This window comes from Eucalyptus grandis, chromosome 3, assembly GCF_016545825.1.
Source record: "Eucalyptus grandis isolate ANBG69807.140 chromosome 3, ASM1654582v1, whole genome shotgun sequence".
Taxonomy (NCBI): domain Eukaryota; kingdom Viridiplantae; phylum Streptophyta; class Magnoliopsida; order Myrtales; family Myrtaceae; genus Eucalyptus; species Eucalyptus grandis.
Window position 1 is genome coordinate 51,033,658 of NC_052614.1, and position 13,947 is coordinate 51,047,604.

Sequence of the window (13,947 nt, forward strand, 5' to 3'; positions counted from 1 at the left end):
AAGTAACATCTCCCATTGATAACAACTGACTAGATGCATTAGGAAAAGAAGAGGAAGCTATAGAATCACATTATTTTGATTAAATCGTACGTCTTATCACATGATTTCCAAGTCATCTAGACTTAGTAAGCCCATTTTGGATCAAATTTCTTCTTCGATTATCCCATTTCTAACTTCTGTTTCTTCAACTTTGTATTCTTCGACAAACTTGTCGGCAATTGCACTCGTGATCTGATTCAATCTTTTACCAATTTCTTCTTCATCAAATTGCGCCATGTGCAATTACCGCTTGATTATACTGAACTATAAAAATGAGGGTAATTAGATTGACCTTCCATCCAGATATGTATCCCAAGGATGATTGATGTGTTTCATTCATTTTAATTCAATTTCTTTTTCAGCAGATGACAAAGAAACTGAAAGTTTTGGATCTATCGTGTTGCACATATTTGACGAGGACGCCTGAGTTCTCTAATTTCTTGTCTTTGGAGATCTTAAGACTTGATTGGTGTATCAGGTTGATCACAATTGAGCGCTCCATCGGTAAGCTTGAACACCTGAAAACTTTGAGTATAAAGGGGTGTATAAGTCTGGGGGAGTTGCCCCGAGAAGTTGGTTCTCTACCTTCTTTGACGCAGATTTTAAGATACACTCCATTCTTGGAAAGGGTGCAGATGGAGGCAAGTTTGATAGGTTTGAAGGAACTACAAGACCAGAAGCTGCGCCTGCAGGAAATAGAATGGCACCCGCAGATATTTCAAAAGCCTCTTCTTGTAGCTGGAGTGTGGGCGAACCTTACCCGATTATATTTACATGGGTGTGGGGAAACAGGCGCTTCTGGAGAGACTTGACAACCTGAATTTTCGGCCAGATATCATGATAGAAGTGTACCCTTGAAATCAGTTTGAGTTCCAAAGTCTATCGGTAGGTAGGTGAGCCAGATTCCATCCGTCTCCCAGGCCACCGGTGCTCTTTATGGGAATTATCATCTACATATTCGATCGTATAATGTGACATTTTCAGATGCAAATTTTGATTTTACTGTAAGTTACTTTGTATATAATGTTAGTCTTTCGGGGCTAAATTCTAGAAGATGGGGAAATATGTAATAGGAGTATTTTGCCAAATCACTGTGCAAATTGCTAGATGAAAAGGAGCGGACTGGCAAGGTTGGACGCCTGGAAAATATTTTATATATAATATATAAGAGGAATATTTCCAGTACTGATGAATGAAGAGAAATCGACTAAACTTGAATGAAATTTTTTTTTTTGTACTGAATCTTTTAGATCTGAAGCGTAAAACTTCCGAAATAAATATGGTGAAAAGTTGTTTCGGGCAAGAAGTTGTTTTTTGTCATTCTCGTCGAAACTTAAACATATCATTTAAACTTTAATAAATCATTAAAAAAATGATTTTGTACGTCACATGATATTTATTAATTTGAAAGTTAAAATCGTTTCACATTAGAACTCAAATTACAAGAGTTGTGATGATAAAGAAAGAAGAGTAAAAAGTGAAAACAAACCGAGCGATGGATTAAAAATCCTTCTGGTTGGAAAGTCCAGTAAAAAAATTATGTATGGAATGACATTAAATATAAGACCTATCGAATTCCAATAGACAAAATGAAGTGAGAGGGGATGCTAATCTGGTTGATCCGACGAGTTTTCTTTTTGAGGTGAATTTCGTGCAGAGGCAATGAGAGATTCATATTATTCTATTAAAATATATATAGTTAAAATTTCATTTACCATCACCTATATACTTAAGACTCAGTCTACCTTTGCTTGAAGGTGAACTCAAATTACTATGTCGACTTTTGTGTCGTGTCTAGACTCAAGAATAAAAAGAAATTTCATGAATTTAAGTTGAAAATAGAGGATTTTGTTAAAAATAGCGCAAGATGAAGAAATGGAACTTTATCATTATTGTCTATTGTCAATTGTTAGTGGACAAAAGATTCTGTAGCACAGGTTATAATATGGGAAAATCACGACATCAGCCCTAAACTAATTGTACGGATATCACTTCGATCTTAAACTTTTCAATTTTGTTAATGTAATTCAAAATCTTTGTATAAATTTTCAATATAGTCATTGTGGTCAATATTTGTTGAAAATCATTGACATGGTGATGTGCCACATGCTGAAAAATTAGTCAAAAAGACTACCATTGAAATTTTGGACAAAGATTTTAAGAGCACAATTGAAAAGTTTAAGATTGAATTGGTATTTGTATAATAAATTTAGAATTGATTTGATTATTTTTATATTATGATAACTGGCTGATTAAAATTAATTATTTCAACCAAGACTTTGGTCATCCATCCTTATACGATGACATGAATATTTGGGCAAAATTCAATGCTCCGAAGAGGAACAAATATTGTGTAATCTAAAAACAAAAGGAAAAGAGCAAAACAAAGAGGGCAAAGACCAATTATTATTCTATTATGAAACAAGACAGGCCCAAAGAAGTTGGCCGCGAGAACTACATACGTGAGTTGGGTAACCCATTCAGCTTAAATTATTAGATGGATTTTGTTAACGAGTGTTCAAGATTAGCGATGTCAAAAAGGATCACTGAAATGTGAACCAAACTAAATTGACTTGAATTGAAAATCGAAAATTTCGCTTTTCAGGTCAAGTTCTGTTTGGTTCAAGTAGTGAGTAAAACGACTTACTTCTAATTGTTCGATTCCATTTCTAGTCATAAACTCGAACTAACCTGAGCACAATATAGTATTGCTTATTTTGGATTGATCCCATCAATCATTGCTCATCAACTCCCTCAATCGGCTCATCCCTTCACACTCAGAACTTGTGCCTCTCCGTCAATCCTTCTATAAACGTCAATTCTCACGGCCTTCATCAGTGATCTGGGCAAGGGCGGCCTTCAATAGGTGGCAGCCCTCAGCCAAATCGAGGGCCTCCACCGATTTGGGCAATCACTAATCAAATCAGCTCATGTCTACCTAGATGTGAACATGTTAAGCAGTCTAATCTCAGTTGAGGATGAAGGTTGACGCCACCATCGACGGAGCCCGGAGATAGTGATGGCGGACACATGAGGCGGCCAGGCCAAATAGAGAATCGAGTCGATGAAACAACTAATCTTATTAATACTTTCTAAATTGAGGGATTTTACATCCTATAGTCATTGCCGTTCGGTTCGGTTTTTAAAGAGCTGAAACGAAATTAAACAGGAAAAAAAAATCTAGTTCGGTCTGTAAATTATTTTATTTTTTTAAAAAAAAGTACTCTTGAGCAGAACCGCACCGTCCAATCTATGGGTTTACTAACCAAAAAAAAAAAAATCTATGGGTTTGAATCTGTTTTTACTCGCCCCTAATCATCTTAGACTTTGTTTTTAGATTTGGTTGTAATCACATGGGTTGGTTTGTACTTTATAGGCTCTGTCCTTTGTTTTTCTCCTTGTAAAATGAAGATACATTTCTCCCTTCTCCAATTTAGAGTCAAAGAAATGAGAGCCCAAAAATACCTTTATTTAGTGGATTCGGGCCTACTTCCCCTTGCCCACAAAATGGACCAACCTACCCATTCATAATACCAAAAATATATGAAAGGATTGGGGCCCATTTGGTTCAACTTTGAGAAAATTGCTTTGCATTTCCTCAAGTATCTTTGAATAAATGGGCATTTAGTGAATACAATAGTGTTTGGATATTCATTTTTGTGCATATTTTGTAAAGCAATTTGAGGTGAAAAGAAAAAATAAAAAACAAAAGAAAAGAAAAACAAAAGAGGAAAGTGTCAAAAAGGGCGAAATTGTGGGGGAGGTGGCTTGAGCTGTTGGTGGTGCTGCTAGTGGCTGGTGGCGGCGGTGGCAACGCTGGTGGGGAGGCGGCTCACTTGAGGTCGTAGATGCAAATGCATCGAAAATGGCAAAATCATGGGGAGGTGGCTTGAGCTGTTGCTAATGGTGGTGGTGGTGGTGGTGGGGAGGTGACTCATTTGAAATCGCACGACCTCAGGCGACGCTACCTGGGTCGCATGACCCAAGTGACTCCTGAGGTCGTGCGACCTCAGGCGAGGCTTCTTGATAGCCAGATTTGGCCCCCCGGTGGCCAAATCAAGCCGGCTAAGCTCCGCCGGCTAAGCTTCACCTCTGGAGTAACAAGTCCAAGAAAGAAGACGATGAATAGTATTTTTTAGGGTAAAAGAGGAAAACACGATTATCAATGAAAGCAATATTAGAAATTAAAAAGAAAAAAAAAAAATCATTAAACCTTGCTTAGCATTCTGAAAATGCTGAAAGTTCAAAACAAGTTCACACCTACTTTAGACTTCCAGCTTTCCAAATACTATCATTTAGCCAATGGGGCTTCAAAATGCTAAACTAAACACCTAATATTTTTCCCAATGGGTTTTGGTGGCTCAAAACCCTTCGGGAATGCTGAACTAAACGGGGTTTGAAAATAGTGCATGGAAAAAAACTAAATGAGAAAAAGAAGACCAATTGTTTTTTTTTTTAATTTCGATTACTAAATTAAGTTCCCTGATAAAAAGAAAAAAAAAGCCAGTTCTGAGTTTTTTTTTTTTTTTTTAGAGTACTTTCAATTCAATGAGCTTCCCTGCTTTTGAGTTTTTTTTTAACACTTTCAAACTAAATTATGAAACTTAACATATGTTTTATCTCTTCCTAATGAAAAGGAAAATAGAAAGACAAACCCAATTTTTTTTTCTAATTTGATAACCTAATTAGATTTCCTATTTCTGAATTCATTTTATGTATATTCAACTCAATTATGAATTTCAACAAAAAAATTCAATTATGAAATTTCAATATCTATCATAACTCAACCTCACAACTTTTCTTAATTTACTTGTCAAAGGACCCAAGTTGGAAAACTCACCCATTTCATAACATAAGAAATAAATTGCAGGGTTCTCTCCCCCACAAACAGTTGCCATCAGTCACCGCTTGGAAGGAAACCCTTCCTTTCATCTAAAGATTCTTTCTTAAACTTTTCAATTTAAAATGGACAGTTGTATAATACCAAAATCATTCGCACCTATTATCTACTTCACCTTTGCACCATTTGCTTTTAAAACCATCACTTTGTATTTTCACTATTATTAAGCTATACATTAACACTTGGCATAGAGAGTAAGAATTGATCTGGAGACACAAAGGGGTTGAATCCAATTATGTTGAAGATTATGGTCGGACGTGGTGCACTACTAGTGGCCAATTAAGGCGTGTCACGCCCCGATCCTCGGGGACGCGCCCATCCTTTTCTGTGGTCGATTTTAACGTGCGATATCCCAGAACTAAGTATCGCTGACCCTATCTTCTTAATTATGCATGCGGAAGCAGTTATAAATCCCCAGACAATAAAACAATGTCATAGAAAAGCATACCATATTTTTCATATTGAAATTCACAACCACACTTTTATTAACAGCACAACTCATAGTATATTTACAATACTATTTACAGCAAACAAGTCTCACACCTATCTACACTAAGACAGGGTTCACAAAAGGGATGGGATCTCAATCCAAATCCGGGTTGTACTCAATATCCCTCTCTAGATCATTTTCTTCTTCTTCAAAAATCTTTCTCCTCCTCAGGTTCCTCTTCCTTGGCTCTTCCTCAGGATCCTAAAATGGTTATTCAATAACTAATGAGACCACGTCTCAACGAGTTCTACCCCCTAAAACCCGCTTAGTAAGAAAATACGCCCTAAGGGCTGCCTAAGCACATCATGGGTCAGAGGGCTTACCTTGGCCTCAGTTTCCTTCATGCAAGTCGGTTCAAATAATAAATACCGACAATCTAGCACAATCAATATTGACTTAACGATCAATCGGGGTTGCCTAAGCACATCATGGGTTAGAGGGCTTACCTTGGCCTCAGTTTCTTTCCTGCAAGTCAGTTCAAATAATAAATACTGACAATCATAGCATCCAATCAATCAGATCGACTTAACGATCAATCGACTAAGTCGATTACATGTCATCAAGACCATCACATGGTCATCCTAACTCTTCATTCTTGACTCTGACTCACAGCCCTATAGGCATAATTTACTTTTAGTGGAATCACGGCCCCACTCGGCAAATTTAGACTTAGTGGAATCATGACCCCACCTAGCAATTTTCTCAACTTGGTGGCATCACGGCCCCACCTAGCAATTTTTAATCCAACTCACAACCTCACACGGTTACTTTCCCTTCAAATACCGACATTTTCCAATTTTGGGATAAATTCTCATATTCACCAATTTCACTCAAATCTCACAATCTGATACTCGAATAAATAAACATAAAGTACCATTGGAATCAGCATAAAATTTCAGTCGTTAGCTATCCCAACCTAATTTTCGGAAATAAATAAATAATTAAATAATTACGGAAAATATTAAATAAATGCAATAAATCCAACTTAGGCCCGTTATAGCCTAATTGGAAGCCGATACAAGCCCGGAAAAATTACTGAGACTTGCTCAATAAATACCAGGACCTATTTCCTTGCTATCTACACTATCCAATTGCCTAATATGCATCGATAAGTCTCTAATTTAATTATTATAATCTAATCTATCCACATAATTGCACTTAATTAAATCTAATCAACCCCTAAGCATAATTCACCGACTAATAAGGGATTAGTGAGCAAAACTCACTTGATAAAAGCGAAGGCCGAGACACCGCGATGGCGACGCGACAGCGACCGAAATCGGGCTTTCGACGACACCGGTGGGCTTGGATCGGGCCTTAAACTTGGGCCCAAAAAATCTCAGCCCAATTGAGATTTGTTCTTGCACTAGAATGGGCTTGCTCTTAGGCTTGGGCCCGCTGAAACTGGACTGAACTAAACGGGTTTCGCTGAACTGGGCTGAAAAATTGCTGGACTGATGGGCTCGTGAGATTTGCTGGCCCAAAGAAACTGTTCACTTGGGCTTCGGGCTGAACAGAATACTGGACTGGCTTGCTAGGCTTGCGGGCTTCATCTGGGCTGAGCTGCTGGAGGAGATGGATTGCTGGGCCCGAGTAAAGAAGTAGCAAGGGCTGCTGGACCTCTCGAAGGCTGCTGGGCCGAGAAGTTGCTGGTGTGGGGTTGGGCTGCGGACAAACGAAGGAAACGGTTGGGCTCGCGGGACTAAAACTCTGCTGGACCGAATTCAAGCAATCCGCGGGCGTGAAGACAGGAGGTGGTCAACAACGGAGCTGCTGGTTGACTACACACACGGAAGACTCGAGGAACAGCTGAGCGTTGACCGCGTGAAAGAAGGCTACCGCTTCGGTGACTCTGCTGGTGGCTGAACGAGCAAGCAGTAGCCTCGGTGGAAGACGTGGCTTCTGTTGGTGACTTCGCTGGTTTGGTGAGACGTTGCAGCTAGCGTCGTTGGCTTCAATCGGTGGTAGGAGATGAAGACACGAGCTGGCAGCGAAGGAGGAAATGAAGCAGCTTCGTTGGTGATCTTCAACGCCGGTTTGTTGACCGACAAGGAGAAGACAATTGGAGTTGATTCTGTGGAGCTGGGCCGAAGACACACACACGAACCAGTTGATCGAAGGAGGACGCACGCGGGGCAACTTCGGCTGACTGAGCTTGAAGAAATTCACTCGGCAAGATGGGGACGTGGACTGTGGCTACTTGAGCAGAAAACTCGTTGGATGATGGAGTTCGGACGCATGGGCGTGAGATAGAGAGAGAAATGGGGCGCGTGAGGTGAGCGAATGCAGGGGAAATGAAGGCTTCCGCGGAGGTGCTCGCTGGATTTGGTCGAATCAGGGGGGAAAGAATGAACCGGATGAAGTGTGCTGGAAGCTAAGGACGAGGGCCAAAGTCATCATTCGTATCCCTTCCATTAAACTCTTGTCCCCTCTAATACTTTCTTGTTCTAATTTCCCACAAAAACATTCATATTAAAGCCAAAATTCCAGCCCCTTGCCAAAACCGAATTTCACCATTTTAGATTTAATTTCATTACTCAAATTTTCCAAATTGAGGTGTCCGATTTCGATGAGGAAAAATCTGGAGCAATTTTCTATAAATCTCTAACACTCACGGACTCAGTTTAAAAGTCTCAATTTCCATTGATTTAGCCCATCTGAATTTTTGCTAATTTTCTGTAACGTTTGAACTAATTTTCCGTAAAAATCTCGGAATCTTTTAAAAATCTTCTGAGATTGAGTTGACGTTCTTAGAATTGATCGTGACACCACAAAACTTTCAATTTCTGAAATCGGACTCGAATTCACGGTTAATTTTCATTCGACGCGTTTTTAGCGTGACCTAGGCTACCAATTAACTTTCAGAACTTTTCAGTGCAAATGACCCATGGTCGATTTTCTTCGAGTCACAATGAACCCACTCGACTTAATGACGACTATTGATTGTCGTGAAAATCTCAATGATTCAAATACGGACACACCAAAACAATAAGAAAATCAATCTAGGGCCGGTCGACGAGAATTTTCTAGTTTAGTGAGGTCACCCACGATTAACCACACATTTCTGTCGAACTAGTCTATCTCTGATTTCAAATCGATTTTTAACTGTGTCGTAATGGTTTCTAAAGATGGACACGGTCGAGAAGCCGATTCTTGATCAAGTTCTCAAGTCTATTGCCTTAAAATTCCTTAATAATTTCCCCAGATAGTTTAGTTATCTCGAAAGTGATCAGCTTTGAAAATAACCCTATAGGTGCGTTAATGAAATGCCCGATTTATTCGATAGAAGACAAGGTTGAAAAATCTGGATGTCACAAGGCGGGTAGAGAAATACTGAGAAAAGAATGTCATGAGTATCATAATAATTGTATGATGCTCCTTCGGTGTCGTAACTTTTTTTTTAACCACTTAAGTTCCACATAAAAAAAAAATCAATTCATTTCAGTGCTTCTAGCAGTATATTCCAGCCATTCATCTACATGACTTTTTTTTTTATGATGAGTTCTTATGTAAGATGTGGCATATCTAATAAGGGATCCATTCATTTCGCGGAAAATATCATGTTTCCGGAAAACATTTTTCTAGAAGTCATTTTCCAGGAAAATGACTATTTTCTAGTAATCGGCCGAAACTTAAACTTTGAGTGGAAAATATTTTCTACCGTTCATTAGCTAATTTAATTGTGTGGGAAAAATTATCAAAAATTGAATATTAATATTTTAAATTAACCAAAAAATTAGTTTTATTTTTATATTTTTAAATGAATTTTTAATTATTTGTATTTTTAAAAAATATAAAATTTTCTTTTTCTTTTTATTTTTATTTTTCATTTTTCTTTTCCTTCCTCCTTCCTCCTCTTTCTTCCTCTTGCCTCCTCCGCTGCCACATGCTTGACAATGGCCGGCTACTTGGTAGCCAACCAAGACCTAGTCGTCAGATCCAGCGAGCTCGAGGCTCGGCTGATCTCACCCAAGCTCGCCAAAGTTTTGCCAGGTTTTGGCGAGCCGTAAGCTCGCCGAATCTAGTGGTGGAGTTCAAGCTCCCCTGGATCGGGACCTCGAGCTCTGTTGGCGAGCTCGTGGCTTGCCAGAGCCCGACGAACCTCTGGTGAGCTCGAGCAAGGCCTGAGCCCTACCTAGCTCGCCGAGATCCGGCGAGCCGCAAGCTTTGCTCTAGGCCGGAGAGCTCCGCCTCGCCCGATCTAGCGAGGCTTGAGCTTGGCTTCGCTAGATCAAGCTAAGCGACGCCTCGTTGGCCTGGGGCGAGGCTCGAGCTAGCTTGCGGTCGGTTGTCGGTCGCCGCCATGGCAACCGGCCAAAGCCAAAGAAGAAGATGAAAAGGAAATAAAGAAAAGAAAAAAAGAAAATTAAAAACTCGATTTTTTAAAACAAAAGAAAAAAATAAAAATAAAGCATAAAAATAAAATGAAAATATATTGGTAAAAAGAAGCAAGATGGAAGAAGCTATGGAAAACATTTTCCTCACTTTTAAAAGTTGTTTTCTTTTCAATGATGGAAAATATCTTCTTTGACTAGTTCATTTTTCATGAAATGAATGGTGGAAAATCCAAAAAAATGTTTTTCGGAAGTCATTTTCCGTTAAACGAACGGACTCTTAAAGTACAACACAGGCAAAGGACGAGATGACGTGGCGCTTGTGACTAAAACAAGAAAGCTTCCTCCAAGGAGAAAAAGTTGAGGAACGCGTTCAAAAAGCTCTCAGTTGGGAAAAAAAGACAAGTGATGTGAGTGGAGGATTTTGGAGCGGAGCACGAATGAACGGAGGAAAAAAAGCATAAGAGATAATACGCGTAAGATGGAAGAAGTTATGGAAAACATTTTCCTTACTTTTAAATGTTGTTTTTTTTCAATAATGAAAAACATTTTCCTTGACTAGTTCATTTTCCGTGAAATAAACGTTGGAAAATCTGGAAAACGTTTTTCTGAAAGTCATTTTCCACGAAACGAACAGACCCTTAAAGTACAACACGGATAGATGACGTGGTGCTTGTGACTAAAATGAGATAGCTTCCTCCAAGGAGAAAAAGTTGACGAACGCGTTCAAAAATCTCTCAGTTGGGAAAAGAAGACAAGTGATGTGAGTGGAGGATTTCGGAGCGGAGCACGAATGAACGGAGGAAAAAACGCGTAAGATATAATATTCTGCCGACATGACAAACTAGAAAAGAAGCACAAAATACGATTAAGTATTTAGCAACAATAACTTATTCTATCCAATAGTAATTTTCTCGATCTGTATAGTGATTTAGAATTACCAACTTTCATTATCGATGTTGTAACTTTCAAAACAAATATAGCAAATATTCATAGCAAAAACAATCATAGAAAAATAGGAGATTGGTTATATCATATGCTCTTCAGACAAGTACCTTCTTCAGTCATTGGCCTCGCCTAGGTGAGGTTGTCGTCGCCTACCACCGGTGAGGCCAGCCAAGCAAGGGTGAACCTACCGTGTCCGATGGTTGACACCAACAAAATAAAATAAAAAATAAAAAATATTAAAATATTAAAATATTAATATACTATTAAAAGTATTCGTGTCAACGTCAATGTTAGTAGTGTCATATAAACCGGCCAACATCCATGTCGGCAATATTCGATCAAAATTTGTATGAATGATTAAATTGACACTAAGTAAAAATGTTTAAGATTGAATTAACACTAAATAACAAAGGTTTAGGAAATAAATTGACATTAATAAAAGATTTATGATTAAACTGACACAATTACAATAAGTTTATGACTTTTTAAATACTTTTCCTAGATGTTATTCATCAATTCAAAACCAACTTCTTGCAAATAATTGCTGGTGGTGAGATCTAAAAACCCACGTTATAATCATTGTTACTAGCCCTCTGCAATCAATCATAAAACATTTTGTTCTTTACAAGTTTATTTTCCTCTCTAAGTTTCTAGTAAATTTACGTTCTAGCACTTTAGATTTCCGATAACCTCTGCCTTTCTCGCATCTTTTAATTTCGAGTACTTGTATTCCAAATCCTTTAATTTACAGCCACTTACATGCCTATCAAAAATCAACCAAAAATTCATTTTTCGTTAAATTTCATAATTCCATCATTTTTAAAGATTTTCAATTTTTTGCGAAACAGTATAGCAAATAATTCTCAACATTTAAATACCATCGTCCATGCTAACCGGGTGATATTCGGTGCTTGAGCTCGGCCATGATAGCAAGTTTATGAAGAAAACAACACAAATAAATTTAAATTGTTCTTTTCAAACCCTAATGCTCTGATCAGCTCAACACACGAGAAAATATTAAGTGGTTTGATACTACCACATCAACATCCTACACATCAACATCGGAAGTGATTGACGTGGAAATTAATTGAAAATTTTCTCTCTCCTCCACCTTTGCTCTCTCTTCCTCCTCCAACCACAGCCGCCGACCTCCGCTCCTCTGCGGCCGTTGCCACCAGCGGAGTCGCCGGCGCCGTGAACAGGCCGACCACCACCGCGTTCAAGCCGAGCCTGTTTTCTCCGTCTCGTCGTTCTCCAGGTCTCGAATCTGGCCGTCCCATGGACGAAATCGTCTGCGCTGGTCCATCCATGGTCGACCGCGTTCAGGCATCCATGGCCGTCGGGATATGTGAGCTCCGTCCATGGCCCGACGGCCATGGACGCCTAGTTCCTCCGCTTTTCTTCTTGATATGTGAGCTCTGTCCACGGCCGTCGGGATCTCGACCTTGCCCATCACGGCCATGGACGAGCAGTCATGGCCAAATCTGAAGGCGGCTTCAGATCCCATCCACTATTGAAGAAAGCACGACTTCAGTTCAAATCTGAAGCAGAGGGAGCGGAAGCCATGCTTTCTTTCTGAGCATGACCCAATCAGTCCAGATCTGAAGCCCTGCTGACGACCGAGCGCCGTTCATGGCCGTCTGGACCTCGAGCTTGCCGTCAAGGCTCACGGCCATGGACAAGCCTTGCAAGCCATGGACGAGCTAGGCTTGCGGATCTGGATGGAGGCACGACTCCAGTCCAGATCTGAACGAGCAAAGGACTGAGCCGACCGCGAGCATGACGAAGGGGTGGCTTGGGTCGACTGCACGTGACGCCGAAAGCAGTGGCGATGCTGGCCGAACGGGGCGGTGCTCTATGACGGAGGAGGAAGCGCCGGCGGCCATGGAGGACAACCAGTTCGGCAGAGAAAGGAGGAAGAAGAAAATAATAATTTTTTTTTATTCCACCTCAGCTTACACTTTTCGATTTATTATTGCGCATAAGTAAAAAAAAGCATGCCACGTCAATTGCTGACGTGGCGGTTGGCAACTGATGGAGCACAGGAGAAACTGTCAGAGGAGCGTTTTGACTCGGTTTGCATACTTCACTGTCTATCCTCTGTTTCACGGAAATTCACCTTCATCCTCTCCGCGTTCTTGGTATTTCCTTCATATAGAGAGCGATCCAGAGCCCAAATGGGACTTGTTGGTGATTGCAGCTCTGAGCAGGATCGGCCGCAAATGGGACTGATTGCAGCCGTTGTAATCAATATCATCTTGGCCTCGATGCTGTGCGTTCCGTAAGTGCTCTCTGTTCGGCTTATTTTCCAAAGCTTGTTTGATGGGTTCCAGTTTTGAAGTCTCCTTAAAGGCTTGAACTCGGATTACGAATAATTGGCAGGGTCCTGGGACAACTGACGAGAGTGAAGAAAAGCCGGAGGAGCTCAGAGGCAACGCTGAGCGTGGAAGATGTACTGCCAGGATACGAGTACGAGGTTTTCTTGAGTTTCAGGGGATTAGACACACGCAACAACTTCACTGATTGCCTTTACCGTAGATTGAGACTCGCTGGAGTCCATGTCTTCCGAGACAACGAAGAACTCCGAGTCGGAAAAGAAATCGGTGGTGAGCTTTTGAAAGCGCTCAACAATTCTCGGATCTACATACCCATCTTCTCCCAGAACTATGCTACCAGTTCGTGGTGTCTCCGTGAGGTTGCGCACATGGTCGAATGCACCTCAAAATCAAATGGGAAGAAAGAGATACTCCCCATCTTCTATGACGTGTCCCTTGATGATGTTAAGCTCAAAACCAAGTTATACCAAAAAGCCATACTGAGGCAGAAGAAAAAATTCGGCTCCGATGCATTGAAATGGTGGGAGGAGGCTCTTGTAGAGGTTGCACATTTAAAGGGGTGGAATCTTAAAGGGAAAGGGTAAATTTCCTCAACCTTTTGGTTATCATTAATAAGCGCAATAGTTACACTCCTCATTTGAAGAAACTCTGCTATCCCAAAATTCAAGAATCGAAGAATTTTTTCTTTTGAAATTTGCCCATCCAAATTATCTTGGATCCGGCAAAACAACCAAAGGCAAAGAAAATGACGATGATAGAAGAAATGTACACTCGGCAGTGAGGACTCACTCAAGGAAAAGGAAAGAATAGGGCAAAAAAAGGATCCGCTTTGATCCAATTTATAAACAAATTCAGATGACTCTTACTTGAATGAACTATACCCATCATGTTTCATTGTTT

The 13,947-nt window shown here is 40.1% G+C and overlaps 1 protein-coding gene across 3 annotated transcripts in view; it reads left to right on the forward strand.

The window, feature by feature from the left end:
* Window positions 1–13,947, forward strand: part of LOC104437624 (disease resistance protein RPV1-like) — an 81,590-nt gene that overhangs the window by 3,544 nt on the left and 64,099 nt on the right. For 2 of the 3 annotated variants that reach the window (XR_005549557.1, XR_005549556.1), the window contains exons 1-2: window positions 11,841–12,992; window positions 13,094–13,627. The exons of the other annotated variant lie outside the window; for it this stretch is intronic. The gene's annotated coding sequence lies outside the window, so the exon portion shown is untranslated. Of the gene's footprint in view, window positions 1–11,840; window positions 12,993–13,093; window positions 13,628–13,947 lie in introns of those variants that run through there. 3 annotated transcript variants of the gene reach the window in all.